At 37.1% G+C, this 21,038-nt stretch overlaps 1 long non-coding RNA gene and 1 pseudogene across 1 annotated transcript; one reads left to right on the top strand and one right to left on the bottom strand.

Annotated features, from left to right (window-relative positions):
- Positions 1-21,038, top strand: part of LOC125963844 (UDP-N-acetylglucosamine--peptide N-acetylglucosaminyltransferase 110 kDa subunit-like) — a 232,997-nt pseudogene that overhangs the window by 87,675 nt on the left and 124,284 nt on the right.
- LOC125963869 (uncharacterized) lies at positions 10,174-19,566 on the bottom strand. The gene is made up of 2 exons (XR_007476293.1): positions 15,933-19,566; positions 10,174-11,583 (listed from the first exon to the last, which is right to left on the bottom strand). It is a non-coding gene; the product is annotated as an uncharacterized LOC125963869 (long non-coding RNA).

Consider the following 21,038-nt stretch of genomic DNA (forward strand, 5'->3'; position numbering starts at 1 on the left):
AATCAGCTGATTTATGGGTAGTGAGCATTTTGTTATCAAAATACTCATCCACAGCTGAGTGAGCCTATAGCAATGGATACATGGTAGATTTCTGTACCAGAAATTGGATGAGCTTGTGTGTGGATCTCCTTCCAAATGCTAAGATTTCAAGGGCTTAACTGAGACCAGAACAGCATTTTCCAAAGTTGCTAGAAACAAAGAGTCCTTTAAAATGTTCCAGTGACAAAGGGTTGTAGAGCCAAATAAAGTTTAAAAACACTTCAGACCAAACTCTACTTAACAGTGAAATTCACAGAGCACATTATAGCTCATTCCACATCTCAAAAGTCCTCCAGTCACGAAACATGTTTAAATTTCCTGAACCCAGGATTTCTCAAGTTTATTTTACTACAAAATCCTTTTTCTTACTTTTTTTTCTTTTTTGTTGACTTCACATTCACTAATGTCCCATGGGAGCATAGGTGAGATTCAAAATATTTAACAAACTTCAAGTGAAGGCACTAAACAATCAGAAGGCTGTCTGACTAATTAGAATGACCATAAAACTAGTGTTCTTTGGATCACTATTTAGAGGAAAAATCTGGTTTAAAACTGAGATCTTAATTGATAATCTAATGCCATCAATCTGCAAAGTTGCCTTAATTAGTAGAGTTTTTTTTTTTCTTTTTTTTGGTTACAGTTGCTGGACTTAAAATATAGCTAATATAATGTAAATCATTTCAAAAAGGTCAAATGTATGATGTCACATGTTCTCTAGCATCAAATCCATTTCACTAAGTCTAAAATAATCTCTTTCAAGAGACGCAATATTTTTTTTAACCCTGGAAGGTTTGGTTCTAACCTTAAAATAAAGACACATTTCAAAACTAAACTAAAAATTGAAAAAATAATAAGTAGAAAAAGGCAAGAGCTAAAGTAAGAGACATTTTCACTGGCCATTCAAAAAATTCTCTTCTTAAATCTGATTTTTAAAAATTAATAGAAAAGACTGGCAATTAATTTATTTTCCCTGGTGACTACTGCCTGTTTGGGGTGATACAAACATTTACCTAGATAACTGTGCTTTAGGAGTAATAAGAATTATATGTTTGGTCTCTGTCCCAGTTTCTGCCACAGAGTTTCTAAAACCCTTGGGATTTCCTAAGTGATGAGATGATAATGGTGCCTTTTGTTATGTTAACAAGGTGATCTTTGCAAAGCACCTAAGGATGGGAGCCGGCAGCCTGTGGAGCCAACCTTGTGATTAGAGGTTGGAACTTTCGGTCCCACCCCCTTGCCCTCAGGGCAGGGAAGAGCCACTCAAGACTGAGCTCAATCGCCCATGGCCAATGAGTTATTCAGACATGCCTGTGTACTGAAGCCTCCATAAACCCCCAAGGACAGGGTTCAGGGAGCTTCCCAGTTGGTGAGCACATGGAGATTTGGGGAGAGTGGGCTCCATGCTTTCTCCCCATACCTTGTCCTATACATGTTTTCTATCTGGCTGTTGCTGAGTTTTATCATTTTATAATACACCGGTTAATCTAGTTAATAGAATATTTCTGTGAGTTCTATGAGTCACTTGAGCAAATTAATTAAAGCTAAGAAGGGGGTCGTTGGAACCTCTGACCTGTGGTACAAGGGTCAGAAGCACAGGTGACAACATATACTTGGTGACTGGCACCTGAAGTGTGTGTGTGCATTCCTGCTGGACTGAGCCCTTAACATGTGAGATCTGATGCTATCTACAGGTAGATAGTGCCAGAATTGAGTTGAATTATAGGACACCCAGCCGTTTGAGCACTGCTACGCTCTCTCATTGGAAATGGGGTGCTCAGGACCACTTAATGCTTTCCAGGCTCTGGCTTCTGTGAATTCATGACAACAGTAACCTCTGAAACATACACATGTACGTCTGCCACAAAAAACTTCTGATAGACACATAAGAAATTAATAAAAGTTGCTAAGAAAGGGGGTAAGGGACCTAACGTTGGTTGGATGAGGGGGAAAAATATTCCAGAAGGAATTACTACTACTATTTATCTTTTGATAGTGTGTGATTTTTAAATATGTGATCTCATTAGATTTTCCAAATACAAATAAACAAGATAATTATCATTTGTTTAAAAAAAGGCTGAAGAAAATGTAGTTTTATATACTTCAGAAAAAAGAAAATTGAGGGAGGATTTGATTATAGCGTTCAGTAGGCCAAGAAATGTGAATAAAGAAAGAATTACTATAAAGGGGCCGGAAAAATGATTTAGGAGACAAGACTTTAGGAGACACTTTCTGATAAGCAGAGCGGTAACTCTTGCCCATTTCCTTTGTTTTTGGCCACAAATGGTTAAAGGCTCCTGTGACAGGGCTACAAGGGGACTAGTGTCCACATCAAGTGGATAGCTTAGATCCCGATACCAACTACTGGAAATTATCCAGGGCCCAGGAAAGAAGTACTGGTAAGCTGCAGTTGCCAGCACGGTGCTTGGTAGATGTAAATATTTGTGGGTCTGCTAAATTAACGGTAAGACTATAATTCATAATATCTTGCACACAAACTAGATTGGTAAGTTTTCAGTGGATGACTTTATTACCATTCAGAACTCAGTTAGATGGAACAGTACTCCTCAATGATTGAGAAATCAATCTTCCTCAATCTTCATGTATCACCATCTGCAAACATTGCTCTCTCTCACAGATTACCTGCCTTTAGCTATGGATGAGATAGTGAGATGCATTTCATTCTCCTCTTCCTGGACACACAGAACAATGACCTTTTCTAACCTCCCTTGGAGCCAGGCAGAGGTCAAGTTTTTGCATTCTTGTTGAAAGGGTATGGGTCTACCACTTTCAGGCCTGGCCAGGAGATATTATGCATGATTGCCCATGTTCCCTTCTGCTGTAGTTTAGGTAGTCATGCATTTAAGACAACACCTCAAGGTGGAGGGGGCATGGGTTCCTGATTCACTACTTGAAAATAATCTGCTAAGAATGAACCACCTAATTCACACTGGTCTCTGACAAGAGAAATAAACATTTATTAAGTTAAGACACGTGGCTTTCAGGAGTGTTTGTTAGACTACCTAGCATCAATTACCTTGAGTAATTAATTCATTGCTAAACTGGTACACTGGTGATAACCACGGACTAGTGATGAGTCTACTTAATTCCAATCCTCTCCATTTCTCATTGCTGATTTACTCTATACTCACCAGAAATTATTTTTCTAGGACTTCCTGATGACCATGTCAGTCTAGAATTATCCATAGTACCTCTATGTCTGTCTCTTCCTCCAATTCAACTTCCCAGTAGGGGACCTGGCATTACCCCTCTGTGTAGATACAACCATGGAGGATCAGGTCCTAACGAGATCGTATCTAGAAGGGCCCTGTTCTGCAAGGTTTATGGTTTATTTTGCTATACCTTGGATTCATATGTTGGTTTAAAATAAAGTGACATGATTTTTGAAGGTTGAAGCTGAGTGGCTGAACCAAATTTCTATAATCAAGGTAACATATATTTTCCCCCTGAGTCTGTACTAGGTCATTTCTTAAAAATTATTTTTCTATCCTATGAATCTATATGTTTACATAAGCATTAGCTATTATTCCCAACGTCTATGTTATGGACGGAAAATAGGATTCTTCTCGTGTCCCAACTCAAATCAAACAGTAAAGCATTGTTTACATTATACAAGGTTTACATTGCACAGGACTGTTTATATTCTACAAGGATCCTGAGGTCACGTCTAGACCCAATGGGAAAAAATGTCATAATAGATTAGTAAGGACTGTAATGAAGATGGAAGGGGAAAGTGGTGGCATATGTGCTAGGCATTTATTTCCCCAACTGAGGTCATTTCCTTGTCATGTATCACAATGCTACTGTAGTTGCTCATGTGCTGCAAACCACTGCCCACCCATCCACCCATCTAACATTTTTGAGGACTTAATCTGTGCCAAGGACTCTACTCTCTGCCTGAAATGCAAGTGAAAAATACAACCCAGGTCTTTCCTGAAAGAGCACATAAAGGAAGACTGATCTCTGAATAGTAAGTGACACAAGATAATGGCTGAATGGGTGGTTTCTTTTATCGTGCACTTGCAGGATAGAAAGCAGAGAGAAAAATAGCTCCAAAGAGTTGGACAGTTATATTATCATTGATTTTCGAGTGACTACCAATTAAAGGGCATGCTTAGCAGCTAGAAATGAGGACCTCATTAGATGACTACAAGAGCCAGACACTTTCAAAACTTTCCCCTAAACTTGCAGTTCCATTTTCATTTCATGAAGAGACAGCTTGGGAAGTCAGAGGTCACGCTCTTGTATGTCCACAACAGGGATGATTTAAGGCACCGGTAAGCTCCTGCTGAGCTGCCACCTAAGGTCATACGACTGTGAATCATGGCGGGATATAATGACTTGGGCAACATTCTTTCCTGCAAATACGTACAAGATGGATGATGAATAGTATTGAAGTATAATATACGGTGCCGATCATGAATTTAAATTCCCTCAGAAATGGAGGAGAAACAATTAGCAAAGGGCATTCTTGACTTCGTTGAGCAGCAATGCCTCTCTGACTCCTGAGACACTCATTTTCAGCAGTCAGGCCACAAGATGTGTCTTCAATTTCTGCAAAATCTAGTTCTAGCTAGATTTTGGGAACTCATGGGAATATGATCTTAATGGATGTCTCATGTTTCTCATGCAGTGTGGCTGTGGAAGTTTATGGGATGGAGTCAACAAAAAAGACAGGTCCTTTTTTACAGCATTCTTTATATCTGTTCAATCTTGTCACTACCATCGTGTCCTACTAAAAGGACGTTTCAGGGACCGTGTGAGGCCTGGTACAGTGTGTTTTTATAGTCAGAGTGGGTCAGCGCATGGAGAATCACATGAGAGAAAACAAGAGGATGAGGTGCTATTCCTGGCTCCGGCTTCACCTCAGAGAATGACCTTGGCAGAAGCACTTAACCTCACTTTGAATCTTTGAACCTCAGTTTTCTCATCTGTGAAATGAGGAAAGAACTTCTGCCCCTTTGTTCCCTCTCAGGATTCTTGGAGGATTAAACAGATCAGGGCTATAACCTGAACTACGGTGAACCCATGAGGAAAAAAATTAGACATCACTTAACTATATAATATTCGTTTTAATCATTACTCATTTCGAAAGGTGAAGAAAACCTTGTTAAAAAAAATATGTAAGCTGATTGTTTTTCTGGAAACAAAATAAAGGCTCAACTAGCAACCCTGCATTAAAAAAGAGAACCTGAAATGCACATTCCAAATCTACTTCGAGACAGAAAGACCCCCAAATTCCTTCCAGTTTCCTAAGATTTTTCCACTATAATTTTTTTCGTTATTGTCTTCTTCATAAAACGTTAGTTATATTTTGGGGGTTTGCTATTGCACAGTTTAGCGTATATAAGGAAATCGTCTTTCCAATTCACTAATAAAAAAGGGAGTACAGGAGAGAAGAAGGAAGAGAGGGAAGGAGGAAGGAATAAACAGAGAACAAACCCACGTGGCTAAAAGAAACTGACCTGAGAAGACAAAACAATTCATAATTTAAAATACTATATAATACAAATGAATTTAAAGATGTGTTTGCCCAGAAGAGGACTGACTTGAAGTAAACTGATACGATTTTCTGGATAACACCCTGTATTTCCCTGCTTTAGTGAAACAGTCAGTCATAGAAGAGCTCTATCTACAGGGAAATTATGAAAGAAATAATCTTCATTTCTCCATGATTCTTTAAAACCAAATTGGACTTTATTCCTTCTTATGTCTCTCTCAAACTCCACTCCTCGACATAGAAAATAGCATTCTGGAATGACTTAGAATTAGAGATCAGTCAATATTTCGTGATTTTAAGGTTCTTCATTAGGAACAATGTGAATTCGGGCCCAATAATCCTAATCCTAGCTTTTTCTTTAGTTCTATAGTTCTATTAGGCCATGTTGTTAGAGCACTGTTTACACTTATTGCCAATAGTCTCTGGATTGGAGGTCAAACTGTTACTTACCTTCTTCAGCATACCCTTCAATGATTAAATGCCCCCAAGGACTTTGAAGAATCATTTTCATCTTGTAAATATTTTTTAATTGACATCTTAACTTTATAGTTGCTTCCCCTGTGAGGGAAAGAGACTAGGGTGATGGAGGCTTTTTGCTTCTTACTTTGTATTTTTTCAAGTACTTATTATTTTTAAATTAAAATCAAGGAACCAGCACAAGAATGCTAGTAAAGTATAAGTGAGATGTAATGCTTGGTGTGCATAAGGGTTCAATAGTCCACTGTGAGAGTGCAGCCTGTTGAACAACCTCAGTGATAAGTGGGAACCACTTGTCCAAGACTATTTTATTTAAGATGCAATACTCATTTCTATCCCCTTCAATACATTTTAAGTACCCCAAGCTAGAATAATGGGGCTAGAGGTGCAAGAAGAATATTATACAAAACAGGGGCAATATAAAAAAACATTACAATCAAATTTTCCTTATTAAAAATATAAGTCAAAAACCTAAATATACTATTATTCCACAGAGTTTTAAGGTATATTAAAAACATTGTGATAGGATGTTTCAAAAATTATGGTACAATCCCCTCTGACACCCTCATTCCTGAGTCACCACTTCAGCAGGACTGGGCTTTGGCATACTCAACCCACATGATGAGACAATAGCAAAAGAGCTTGATGGCTCAGTTGCCGAGGACTAGCCCACTAGGTTCGGAAGACAAGTGGACCAGGTGCTCCCACTGTCCAAGCCAACCACCGAACCTGTGAGTGAGGCTGTCTCAGACCAGCTCTCACTCAGCTGATCCATCAGTTGACTAAAACTGCATGAAGGAGCCCAGATAAAACCAAAAGTAAAACACTACCCAGATGAATCCAGTCCCAAATTGCCAAGTAATTGCTATTTTAAGCCACTAAGTTTTTTGTTGTTGTTGTTTTGTTTTTTATAAATTTATGGGAGTATAATCTCTTTACAATGGTTTGTTAGTTTCTGCTTTATAACAAAGTGAATCAGTTATACATATACATATGTTCCCATATCTCTTCCCTCTTGTGTCTCCCTCCCTCCCACCCTCCCTATCCCACCCCTCTAGGTGGTCACAAAGCACCAAGCTGATCTCCCTAAGCCACTAAGCTTTGAGGTGGTTTGTAATATAGCAAAAGCTAATCTATACTATAATACGATTTGGTCAAGTGGGTTTATCCTTGAGAATGCAAGGTTGGTTCACTATCAGCCAGTCAAATCATGTGATTCACTATATTAGTTAAATAAAAGGAGAAAATCATATCATCATTCTTTTTAGATAGAAGAGATAAAAAGCATCCCATGAGGTTCAAAATCTATTGGGTAGGGTAAATTTTATAAAACTAGATCCAAATAATAACTATCTTTCCTTGATAAAGGCTATATACCAAAAATACATGGCACATGTATACACTAACAAAAATTATTATACTACTAATTTTTTTTAAAAATTAGCATTTCCTTTAAGGAGAGAATTGAGATAAAGATTTCTAACATTACTGGTCTATTGGAACCGACCTTTTTGGAGCTGTGTATTGAGAGAAATAGAAAGAGAGAGAAGGTTTAGAAGAATATAGATAATAATGTCATATTTATAGATTGTTTTGATTATGTATTTCATTGGAAACACAGGAAAATCAATAAGCTATTAAATCTAAGAAAAGAGCTCAACATAGGGGCTGGAAAAAAATTAATACACCAAAATCAATTGTGTTCCTCCATAGCATCAATATCTAGATACAATACAAGATGAATTTACCACAGTAACAAAACCTATAGAGAGTATGGGGTTTCACCTAATAAATTATGCAGAAAATCTTCATAATGAAAACTTTATTAGAGGACACATGAGTAAAAGAAATATATATCACAGGTATGGATGAGATGATTTACTATAATAATATAAATGTCCTTATATTAATCTATAAAATTAAATGCAACTGTAATAAAAGGCCAAGCTCTTTTTTTTTGAGGGACAGCATAAAAAAGTGATTCTAAAATGTATCTGGGGGACTTCCCTGCTGGCGCAGTGGTTGAGAATCCACCTGCCAATGGAGGGAACATGGGTTCAATCCCTGGTCCAGGAAGATCCCACATGCCACGGAGCAACTAAGCTGGTGCACCACAACTGCTGAGCCTGCACTCTAGAGCCCACGAGCCACAACTACTGAAGCCCACGAGCCTGGAGCCTGTGCTCCGCAACAAGGGAAGCCACTGCAATGAGAAGACTGTGCACCACAACAAAGAGTAGCCTCCTGCCCCACCCCTCGCTGCAACTAGACAAAGCTCACACGCAGCAATGAAGACCCAACACAGCCAAAAAAAAAAGAAAGAAAAAAAAGAGCAGATTGCTCTATCTCCTATAAAAACATTAAAATAAAATAAAATAAAATAAAATAAAATGTATCTGGAAGAATAAAGTTCTCCATACAGCTAAGGTAGTTTTGAAAAATAAGCTCAAAGTGGAGAATGTGCCCTATACATTAAGATATATTGGGAAGTCATGATAGATAAGAACTGTGTGATGCCCTTGGAAGAAACGGCAAACAAGAAAACAAATCAAACAGGTGGCCTAGAAATAGAGCTATATACAGATAGGAAGTTGGCACATGAAAGAGATGGAATCATAGTCCAATGGAGGAAGCTGAATTACAGCTTTTGGGGAAACAGTCTCATTTTCAAAAGAGAGATGAGACTGGATCTTAACCTAGTGATATCACTTATGTTGTACCCAGTCCTATATAGCTAACCTAATCTTCATAAAAAAATCCACAAGGCATAAACTATTATCCTCATTTTACAGGTGGAAAAACTGAGGTATGAGAGATAAAATGACTAGCCTAAGAAGTACATGGTGGAGCTGGAACTTAAACCCCACAGAAATCATTCTATTAACCATTATGTTATATAATTCCACCTAATGTACAAAACTAAAATACAATAGTTTTAATATCTAAATGTGAAAAATAAAATCTAGAGAGAATAAAAGAAATTGCAAGGTAATATATTTGTGATTTCAGGGTAAGAGATGAAATACATCTTTGAAAAATAAAGAAGCATACATTGTATGAAGCAAAAGTGATGAATTTAACTATATTAAAATTATAAATTAATATAAAAAATCTGATTTAAAAAAATGGGCAGAAGAGCTGAATAGACATTTTTCCAAAGAAAACATACAGATGGCCAACAGGCACATGAAAAGATGCTCAACATCACTAGCCATCAGGGAAATGCAAATCAAAACCACAATGACAGATCACCTCACACATGTCAGAATGGCTATCATAAAAAAGAACAAAACTAACAAGCCTTGGTGAGGATGTGGAGAAAAGGGAACCCTGGTACACTGTTGGTGGGGATGTTAACTGATGTAGCCACTAGAGGGGTGGGATAGGGAGGGTGGGAGGCAGACACAAGAGGAAGAAGATATGGGGACATATGTATATGTATAGCTGACTCACTTTGTTATAAAGCAGAAACTAACACACCATTGTAAAGCAACTATACTCCAATAAAGATGTTAATAAAAACAAAAACAAAACAGAACAACCAGAAATTCCAGTAATTCCACTCCTGGGTATATATCTGAAGAAAACAGAAACACTGATTTGAAAAGATGCATGCACCCACATCCAGTGTTTATAACAGCATTGTTTACAATAGCCAAGATATGGAAGCAACCTAAGTGTCCATCAACAGATGAATGAATAAAGAATACGTGCCATATGTACACAATGGAACACTGCTCAGCCATAAAAAATGTTAAATTTTGCCATTTGCAACAACATAGATGGACCTGGAGGGTATTATGCTTAGTGAAATAAGTCAGACAAAGACAAATACTGTAATGATATCACTTATAAGTAGAATCAAAAAATAAGACAAATGAATGGATACAACAAAACAGAAAGAGATTCACAGATATAGAAAACAATCTAGTGGTTACCAGTGGGGAGAGGGAAGCGAAAGGGGCAAGATACAGACTGGGAATTAGGAAGTGCAGACAACTTATGTATAAAATAAATGAGATACAAGGATATATTGTAGGGCATGGGGAATATAGCCAATATTTTATAGTAACTTTCCATGGAGCATAATCTATAAAAATATTGAATCACCATGTTGTACACCTGAAATTAACATAATATTGTAAATCAATTATACTTTAATAAAAAATTAGAATTTTATGTACAATAAAGGATACCAAAGTCAGACTGAAAAACAGTTGATGGGTAGAAGACATATACATTATCTAAAACCCAATAAAGGACTCAACATCTGAATACAAAAACTTCTACATCTCTAAAGACACAGAATACTCAATAGAAAAATGAGCGAAGGTCATGATAGGCAATTCATAGAATGGAAAACATGAATAGCAAGAAAGTATATGAAGACCTAACTTTTCTAGAATCAGAGCAATGCAGAATTAAAACACCTTACTTCATATGAATCCACACATGCCAAATGTCCAGAAGTTAAAATGCAAATTATGCCGTGGAGCAACTCCGCCTGCGCATCACAACTACTGAGCCTGCGCTCTAGAGCCTGGGAGCCACAACTACTGAGCCCGCGCGCCTAGAGCCTGTGCGCCGCAACAAGAGAAGCCACTGCAATGAGAAGCCTGCGCACCGCAACGAAGAGTAGACCCCACTCGCTGCAACTAGAGAGAGCCTGAGTGTAGCAACGAAGACCCAATGCAGCCAAAAATAAATAAATTAATTAATTTTTAAAAATGCAGATTAACAGCATGTGGTGACAAAGGATGTGGCAAGAGAGAAAGTCCAAGTATTGCTGGTGAGGGGAAAATGGTACAGCTATTCTGGGGAGGAATCTGTGAAATAAGGCATATATATGACTTCTACCTCAGCTATTCCACGGCTGCACTGTTACTCTGCACTGTTACTCAAGGGGACATGTGGAAAGAGTGTATTAATGCTTTATGGTGGACATAAAGTGTTGAAAAGAGCCTAAGTATGTATCACCAGGGTAATGGATAAGCAAAACATGGGATTAACATATGGTGGAATATTAGACAGTGGCCAGAAGCAATAATTTCTATGGAGCAACACAGACAAATTTTAAAACAATAATTTTGTGTAGAAAAAATAAAAGAATAGGATGTGATTCTTAGTCGATACTACTTTTGCAAAAATTAGAAAATACAAAACAATTCGGTATTTCAAATATATACATATGTTTAAAATAACTATGAAAGGTGAGTTGGGAAATTACATATTAAATGGCCCAAATGGTGCTATATAGGGGAAAATAAAGGAAATAAATCTGGCAGAGGAACGTCGGGGCCAAAACCAATCTTAAAAGTATTAGAAAATAGAGTGACCATACACACTGATGATAGAGTGACATGAACTGAGGCATATGGTCCCTTTTGAGTAAATGCCTTAAATACAAACTAAAAAAATAATGTCATAAGATTTACAAGCACTATAAAAATATTTAGCAGTATTGCAGTAGATAGTAGAAATATATAACCTTTCAACTTAAATAAAAACAAGACTGATGAAATATCATCTTTGTTCCCATGTCGTCCATGCTAAGGAAGAAATAATAAATCAGCTTTTAAGATAGAATTTTTTACAATGAGAGATAAAAAACAAACAAAAAGAAACCCTAACTGTTTATCCCATGAAGGGAGAAAAAAACAATTTGAAAAGTCAGAGTAGAACTCTCTAAGGACAATACTTAACATCAATTTTTGTAAAACAGAATTTTAAGAAGCTGGTTTTGAATTGTTTATAGAGTTTCTAATTAGCATGCTGAGGAAATACAGGGTCCATCTTAATCCAGAAGCAAATAAAAAGTTCTGACTCTTAAAATTCTAGGCTCTAGAGTAGGTGCGTGCTGGTGTGCTGGTGTGTATCTGTGTGTGTGTGCACATTTGCTGTGTGTTTTCAATAAACTCAAGAGTACATAAGGGTGTATGTTATTACATTGTAACAATTCTTGAGCAAGTCTAACTGAAGGTCAGTAGCAAACAAGTAGATGCCGCTTGGGTGGCCCCCCAAACTCTCAGGTAATGCGCAGATCTGGCTTGGCAATCATGTTCTGCTTTTAGACATAATGCATTTTTATGTTCTTGTTAGCATTGAAAGACTAACTTGAATATTCTGCAACTGATGAAATGGACAACAGAGCAGTAACCTAGAGTTTACACGTATTTGGGGCAGTAAAACTTTAGTTCTAGATTTAACTTGGATTTTAGTCCTAATTTAACTTGGATTTTCTACAACGCATTTTTTTTCTATAAACTGGAGGTATATACCACCATAATCCTAAAAAACCTGTGACTTTGGGCTTCAGGGGTCTAAGCCTTCTCTCTAAGTGACTGAAAGGTACAACTGGATATTAGACCTGTCTAAAAATTGTCCTTTTCTGTCCTCACATACAAGGGTTCAGCTTGATTTTTGGATAGCTGTCAGTAAAAAAAAAAAAAAAAAAAAAGTGCAAAGACAAAACAATTTCTCCTGGACATGCAGTAATAGGAGGCAATGCCATGTGTTGGAAGCATGCACATATTTTATGATAGATATTAATCTGGAGGTTAACAGCTAGATGCTCTGGCTGAAGTAGTTTATTTCAAACATACATATAATGTTAACCCACTTTGTAACAAAGCCTTCAACATTTCATATGCAAATTCGTTTTTCTTTCTAGTTTAAGCCCAAGGAAATCCCTATAAATCTTGTCTCCAAAGAGAAAATATAAAGAATTCATAAGATTAAAGAGTTCTTATCAATTGTATAAAAATCTAGAAATGTACGAACTAGACAAAAATGTAGACGTCTAAGAGAACGTCCAACAAATAGAAAAGTAGAGGACGGCACTGAGATTGCAATCCTGAGAAAAATACATTATTTCTAAATGAAAAAGTAAATGGAGATAGTATAAATTAAAGCCAGAAGAAAAATTTTAAACCTACAAAAATACGAGTCAATACAAAGTTAAAAACCCATGAATTTTACTATATACCCAAAGGCTTCACAAAAGATCTCATGAATATCACAAATTAAAATAAAACAAACAAAAGCCAGAAATATTGTTTTCCCCAAATTGTACTACTACCTGCTTATTGCTTCAGTGGTAAGAAGAAAAATTATCTTCAAATAGTTAAATTGTATACCTACTTATATTTTAACTCTTAGGTGGATCTTGTTATATAATATATATGATCTTTAAAGAAAACTTGTTGGTTGTTATTTTGGCATCTCTTAGGAAATTCCTATTTAATTAGATAAATCTCCTTAGATAACTCTTAAATAAAAATAGATGCAAATATAGTATGTTTCATATCATTCATTTTAGACCTCTAAGAGTTGGAAAAGCTCAACCTGGAGAAGAAACTAGTTTTATTGAGGGAAGAAACTACTTTCCAGTTTAGAAGCGGAGGGATTATCCCATTTCTGTAGAGGAAGCAATCAGGAAGATACAAAAAGAATGATCCTTGCCTAGTGCTAAGGCCAGAACTACTGTGAATATTGTACCAGATCTTGTAAAAACAGCCACTGTGCTGGCACTCACAGGCCTGGGTCATGGTGTGTTCAACAATAAAACTTTGTTCCAAAGGATGGAACTCCTTTGGGCCAAAAAGCTTTCACCTGCATTATTCCATTAACCTCACTGTTTTGTCATGGGAAATGTGTTTATTTTTTTGAAATGACATTGAAATATATCCTTAAAAGAACACTTTAGGTCTCAACAAGATTCTCTTCTCTTTCAGCCAACACATTACCTTTTAGAAATCAACAGTCTACTTCTTTCTTTAAATCATCACATTTCAAAGCTGTATCAGCTAATAAATGTTAATATAATTTTTCCAAAACTGCAATCTCCCTAAATTTCTATGCTGTCTTCTTTATCCTGTCTTTTCAAGGTAAAGGTATCTTTCCAGTTTTCTTAGCATTATCAGGATTACGGATTTTGTTCATTGTTAAAGTTCGTTATTTATGGACATAAGTTAATGTAAATGCAAAAATATCTCGTATTATTCACAAGCTGGTTGACTTAAATCACTCACTCTTAAAGCAACTTTACTGCTCTCCAATCTGTTCAAATGCACGGAAATATAAATTCAAGATGATGTGGCTTTTCTGCAATGCTTTCTTTTCAGGCTGCAGTCTACATGACAGCGTTACACCTTATCCTTGCTGCTGTTGTTGTTCAATCTATAAAATCTCTCTTGAAGACCCCCAAAGCAGCTTGTAATTTAAACGTTTACTTTTGGTGACTCACTGTTTTCAAACTGCCATCTCTGACCATATCCCCCTTCCAGGGGAATTTATGCAGACTCTTAACCCATAATTGCTTTACTCTTTACCTCTATTTCTGGGTTCTTAAATTAACTGTTACATCAGTGTTCTTCATTACTCAAATTATTTTTTCTTAAGAACTTTTCCTGGAAGTAAGTTCATGCTACTTTTGACAAGCAAACATTTGACCTCTGAAGGAAATCTTATGGAAATGGGTTTATATCCCAAATGCACCACCAAAAATCTTTGTGACCTTGCATAAACGTCCCTTACCATTTCAGGTGCTATCTTTGCTTGACTCCAAAGGGAACTGATTAAAACTATGAGCATCTAGCTGTTATGCACTTTTGTCTCAGTTTGGTCAATGAAACTCTCAAAAATCCATCAGATTTTCATTATTTTTTATCATTAGCCTGTTTGTGTAAAATAAGTTACCATTTATGGAGCCAGTGTTCTCCTTTATTCCGGCATCCAATCATTGTAAATATTTCTCATGGACACATTCTTAGAAGGCCTATGAATAACCTGGCCTCTTACTGATTCTCCCTTTTGGAGTCTTACTAGCCAGACTTCCCCAATAACTTTCAGAGAGAGTTTTCCCCCTTTCCGGGTCTTCTTTTTGACTTCTATACACCATAGAACTTTCAAAAGTCATCACACCAATACTAATATTACCACATACCCTCCAAAAAGCTCCAAGCTGTTTATGCCTATTCATTAAGTTAATACTTTATCAAAACTTGTCCAATTGAGTAGTTTTAGCACAGATATTTTACACAGTTTAGCACAGACATGCTCTGTTTAAGGCTGACAGATCCATTAGGAATTAACTTTCTGGTACATTTTCCCTCTGACATTTTCCTCACAACTGCGTTTCCTCATAACTGAGCCATCAGTTATCTCTTGCCTATAGAAAGGCAGATAAGAGAAAAGAAAGCTAAGTGAGAAAAGATATGTAAATAGACTAGCACAATATTGGACACATAATAAGTATTCAATAAATGATAGCAAGCATTCTTACCCTTATCCTCACATTAGTTTATATGTATTAAAAACTGATTACTGGACTCAACTCTTACTTCCATTGCTCATTAGATCCTCACAGAAACCTTGGAGGAAGCGAGGTTTTATCCCCATTTTACAGGTTGGGAGACTGCAGCCTAGAGGGCTTAAGTACCTTAACTGAAGTCATATAGTCAAGAAATAAGCCTATATTTGTCACAATCACTTGCCCATGCTTTGACGTGACACCACCACCCATCATTTACCCAGCTTCACCAAGGTACTACTAAATTTTTTACTCTTATTCTCCTCTCTTTGCTTCATACTGCCATTGTCACCAGCCCAGTCAAATTCACTTTTAATTTTCCAATGTTAATGAAGGGAGTAGAAGGTAGAAATTGAGGTTAAAGGAGGAAACTTTAATGTTATTCAAGGATGACTTCATCTTAACTTCCAGCCTTCGTCTGCCCATTCTCTGCTCCAGTCACACGCAGAGTATTTGCTATCTCTTCCATAAGTCTTGACTTTTCTTGTCTTTATGCCACTTTTCTTTTCTCCATTTGCAATGAATCTCCCTTTCCCTTGGTTCTTCACCATTTCTTACTCCATACTCTCCATTAAAATTCAAATCTACCTTTAAAGCCCAACTCATATACCAGTTCTGTCCTGCAGTCGCCTGGATCTGCCAAGTCAGAAGTAACCACTTGCTCCTCCGTGCTCCTGCAATGGCAATGATGTTAGAAGGGCGAGTGATTTTACAGCTCGCTCACCACCTGCGGGAAATATGTCCTCTTTGCCCTTCCACATCCTTTCTCCACCCAACTCTATATGGATGGCTTGCATGGCCTATCTTAGTAAGTGTCCTTGCTCTAGCTTCTGTTTGGCTCACCAATGAAGAGTACCAATAGAAGACTGTAGGGAATGAAGGAGGGGAGTGAAGTTAGGGTATTAATTCTTGCCAAATTGCATCCCCCAACTAACGTATAGTGCTTCTCCGTGGGGCATCACAGCATCTTTGGGGAGGACTCTCTCTCCAGCAAGGCTTCCTTTCTCTTTCATCTTCTATAAAGGTAGCCACACTTCTACTGAACCCAGGGCACTACACTATCTCTTGATTCTCTACATTGGGCTCAATTTATCCTTATTGATGTACCCCTGATTTCCTGCTGAGATCCTGTCTGATGAACTTCGTAATATGCTCTTCTAAGCTGTTAATTTTACAAACCACATTATTACACTTATTAGAAGAATGTCTTCAGGATGTGTCAGTAAGCTCTGATTGATGATAATGGTAAACAGCTAGAATTTATGGAACATAAAGTATGCTTTGGTTACTCTCTTGAGTACACCGTGTGCATTCTTCTAATTAATTAAAATCACTATTAGCTAAGCAAGGCATACAGATGCTAAGAGGTTCCCAGAAGTAACTTGCTCATGGTCACCCCAGTGTCTCAGTAGTGTTTAGGACTCAGATCTGTCCAAAGCCTAAACCTTAAGTTCTAGGTCTAAGCAGTGGCTCTCAAACTTGAGTATGCATCAGCATCACCAAGAGAGCTTGCTGAAACAGGCAGTGGGCCCCACCCCCAGAGTGTCCGAGTCTGTAGGTCTGGAGCAGGGCCCAAGACTTTCACTTCTAAAAATTCCTACGTGCAGCTGATGTGCTGGTCTGGGTACCAGACTTTGAGAACCACTAGTCCAGGCATTTTAGGTCCAGAATTTCAGGTGTTAGAATAATTTTCTGGTGATAAACTGTCGAAAAAAAAAAAAAAAAGCACTGCATTTTCCTGTTTGTAAGGAGGTAATACATTCAATCTTAAAGAGTCAATAATGGGGCTAAGTATTTAAGAAAGAAGAGTTATTCTCCAGGAAGATGGGAGGAGATGGACATTCTAAGGACAGGAATGCCCTTTCAGGAAACTTGCAAAGGGAAAAGAAAAATAACATAGTAAGATTCTGCTATCCAGTGTTCACAGAACATGAGTGGGATACCCTTGACTGGAAAATGGGAAGCCAACTTTTGCTCACCATATACATACCTTATTCAGTACAAATGTTTATTAAGAATCTCCAAAAGCTAGACACTAGGCATCAGGGCTACACTGATAGAGCAGATAAAGTGCCTGGCCTCACGGAGCTTGTGCTTCAGATGATGTACCTCAGCTAGATAGACTGAATGATGGATACTATATTGGGTTCACACTTCGTCTCAAGAAAAAAATATATCCATAGACGTGATCCAGGAGTCAAATGGCAAAAGACCTAGCCTCAAAGTGAGTGTTAATTTCATTAAATGGTAGGTAAAAATTATTTTATATGCCGAGATAGGCTCTGCTTAAAAGACACACTATTCCTCCAAACGTATTATACAAGCCAGCTTATGAACCTGTGACTTTTTCTAGGAGAAATGTTGCCTTCTTTCCCAAGAAGGGAGCAGTAGGGGTCAGGGTGGAAATAGTTTCATCAGAGGCACAGTCTCACTACTACTGCTCAGCTCCAATTCGCAACCTTCTGAATGGTTTCCAGACTAAGTAATTTAGCAAAGTGATGAAGAAAACATGGCCCATTAATCTTATGATGCGTGTTATAACTTCACTCTGGGTTTAGCATAGGAAAAATATTATTTGCATTGATTAGAAATATGCTTTATGGCTGCATATATTATTCACTCTGAAGATTCTAAAATTATTAGCTGGGTTGACATGATGAACTGCACAGGAGTACTTCTAGATGGCATCTCAATGTCATGTTACTCACATCATATAGGTCTAGGAATCAATATGTATTTTACTCAATATCAGATCTTATTCCAAACATCAAAATATACCTGTTTTTATTCGATGGTTATCATCATGAAATTAGCAGCTAAATGTCATTTAGAAAATTCAAAGCAAGTAAATTACTGTATTAACTGTCCAACTATGATTATGACTTTCCTCCACTTATAGCTGAACCTAATATAATGATCTGGTCAGTCTGACTAGGAGGATTTATTCATTAATTTACTCAAATGTTCTGAGGTATATTTTGAAGGACTTAAATTATGGTCTGGTTTGTAGGATCCAACAGTAAGCCTGCAGGTTTATCTCCTACAAGCTCTGTGACCTTGCCCAAGTGACTTAGCATCTCTGAGCCTCACTTTCCTAATCTGTAAAATGGAAACAATAATAGAACCCAAGTTGTAAAGCTGAAGGAAAAAAAGTAATATGGTAATGTATTTTGGCACAAAAGAGCAGTTACGCTGATGGTCATTATTTGTGAATACTGTTGCTAAGATTATTGAAAACCTGTTGTGTGTTAGGTGCTGTTCAAGGACTAGAATTTTAAGACTGTTCTTCACCTTTATCCCAGTTTTACCTGCAAAGTTCTGCCATGCACTGGAAGAACATACTGGTATTTCTAGGGAAGGGGACCACTCAGGTGACATTTTTGTTTCACCAGGTAAAGTATACAAAGGTTATAGTGTATCTTTTGAGTCTTTTGGACGTCTAGTTACCTTTCACTAGAATGATTCTAGTAGATCCTGATAGATACCTGAGACAAGGTCAGGTCAGTGATGTTGGTACCTTTTCTGGCTTAAGAGCATAGGGCAGAAACACAGGAAGAGAGGTCTTCCTTTTCCACTCCTGTTACTAAGAACCCTCTCGAATAATGACAATCTGAAACAGATCACTACATTGTTGCATGCTGTAGAATCAAAGCAGTGCACAAAGCAAAGAGCACTGGCCTCCATTATACGTGCATTTCACTTGAGATTCACTTTTCTAGACCGTGGAGAAAGCAGATGTTCCAACACTTTCCAGGTACTGGAATATTACAATCTGGCCATCTCCACCACTGCATGTTTGATCACACCATTCCCTGCAAATGGAATGCTGTTCCATCAAGGTCAGATTGACCAGTGCAAATACCTGATTTTATCGTACGGTCAGAACCAAATTAACTTACTGAAATTCTGCCCAGCTCAGGGTCTACCTTCTCTGTGAAACCTCCTGTGAGATCCCAAGTTACAAACAACTCTATCTTCTTCAGAAGACATTGTATACTATATAAATAGTAATTTACATATAAATATATGTATATGTGTCTGTATTTCCTTGTTACATTAAGTTATAACTCCTGTGGTTTCTCTTCTTAACTAAACTGGACCCCCTTATCATCACAGTGGCCATGTACATCATTGTATCCTCCAAAACATCCAGAATAATATCATGGATTCAGTATATAGTTGTTTAATAGAAAACAATTAACTAACCACTGCAGAATACTAGTGTCTCTCAACGTGTGTTCAGTGGATCATAAATCCTATGAGACAGTCCATGAAGGAAAAGATTTCAAATAAATTTGGGATCTGTTGTCCACTACATCTCCTTATCAGAGACTCATAATTCACAAGACTCGTAAAAAGCTCTGTAGCAAAGAAACTGTTGACTTAGTTTGACCCAGTATTTCTCTTACAAGAGTATCAGTTCTGGAGGTCAAGGACATTTTCCACCTCTAATACAACATCTCTACTGCCTAGTAGAGTGCCTGGCACTTAGTAGACACCTAATAAATATTTCAATAAGTTTCAACATACATTCCCCTTTTAAGCTATAGAAGAAAAACACAGTATACAGTAGATTTTGATTTACTTGGGGAGAATAATAATATGAATAGATAAATGTACACAAATCATTTTGAAGTATATATATTTGATAATACTTTTTTCCACAAATCTACACAATTGCACATTTAGTGGTGATAGTAAACAAACTACATTTGCTTCTGAAAACTTGCTAAGAAGGATGGCTACTAAAAACTACAACTTGAACCCAAAACAATTGATTTAGTTCATTGGTCCCCACTCCTTAGCAGTTTTAATATAGAAGAAAATAGACGCATATATTTCTTTTCTGCCATAATATGGCATCACATAAGGAATGCTATGTTGTTAGCTAGAAATAAGATTTGCTCTTGTTATTTTAGTACATTGATCACATAAGAATAATTCTAGATTTTCTCCCCTCCTGTGACGCTCATAGCATCCGCATCTAAAACAGACTTTGGAGATTTAGATCAAATGTCATATCAATTGTCCTAGACTGCTTACTATGTGCTTTCACTATAGATTTTAATGTCAATAGAGAAAGGAGAAGGAAAAGTCAGAGGGAAATGAAACAGGTGTATGCAACACCCCTCTCTACTACCGACATTTCTCAGAATTCTGGGGGAAGTTGCATCTATAATGGGAAAGTTTTTCACCATGGAACTCATGCTGGTTGAACTTCTCATGAAGAATTTTTTTTTTCACTACTGAAGAAAACTATGTTTGATTTTACCATAACTGAAAAGTTCTCCTGTTTCTACTTCTGAGGTTTGCCCTCAAGACTACTGTTTACCTAATGGAAGTGACTCCTATGCATGGAGGAAAAAGTGCACCATTTGAAGGAAAAGCTAAAGGAGTGATATTCAGGTAGCTCCTCATTCCACCAATGAAAACGTACACATAGATTTGCCACTTTACACCTCATTTTCCACCTTATTTTCAAGATTTTGAAATGAACATGTAGGGTCTGATGAGTTTGTCAATAGTCTATAATTATTAGTGTTATTAAAATAGAATACAAATGATAAGCCATATGTAAAAATGCTGTGTGAATAAACTGCTATACCGCAAATAATACAAATGAGTGAATGGCAGTAAATGCTAAGAGGGATTAACAACATAAAGGATATTTAAAAAATGATGACCGTATTTCAT

The sequence above is a fragment of the Orcinus orca genome, chromosome 3 (assembly GCF_937001465.1).
Source record: "Orcinus orca chromosome 3, mOrcOrc1.1, whole genome shotgun sequence".
Taxonomy (NCBI): Eukaryota; Metazoa; Chordata; class Mammalia; order Artiodactyla; family Delphinidae; genus Orcinus; species Orcinus orca.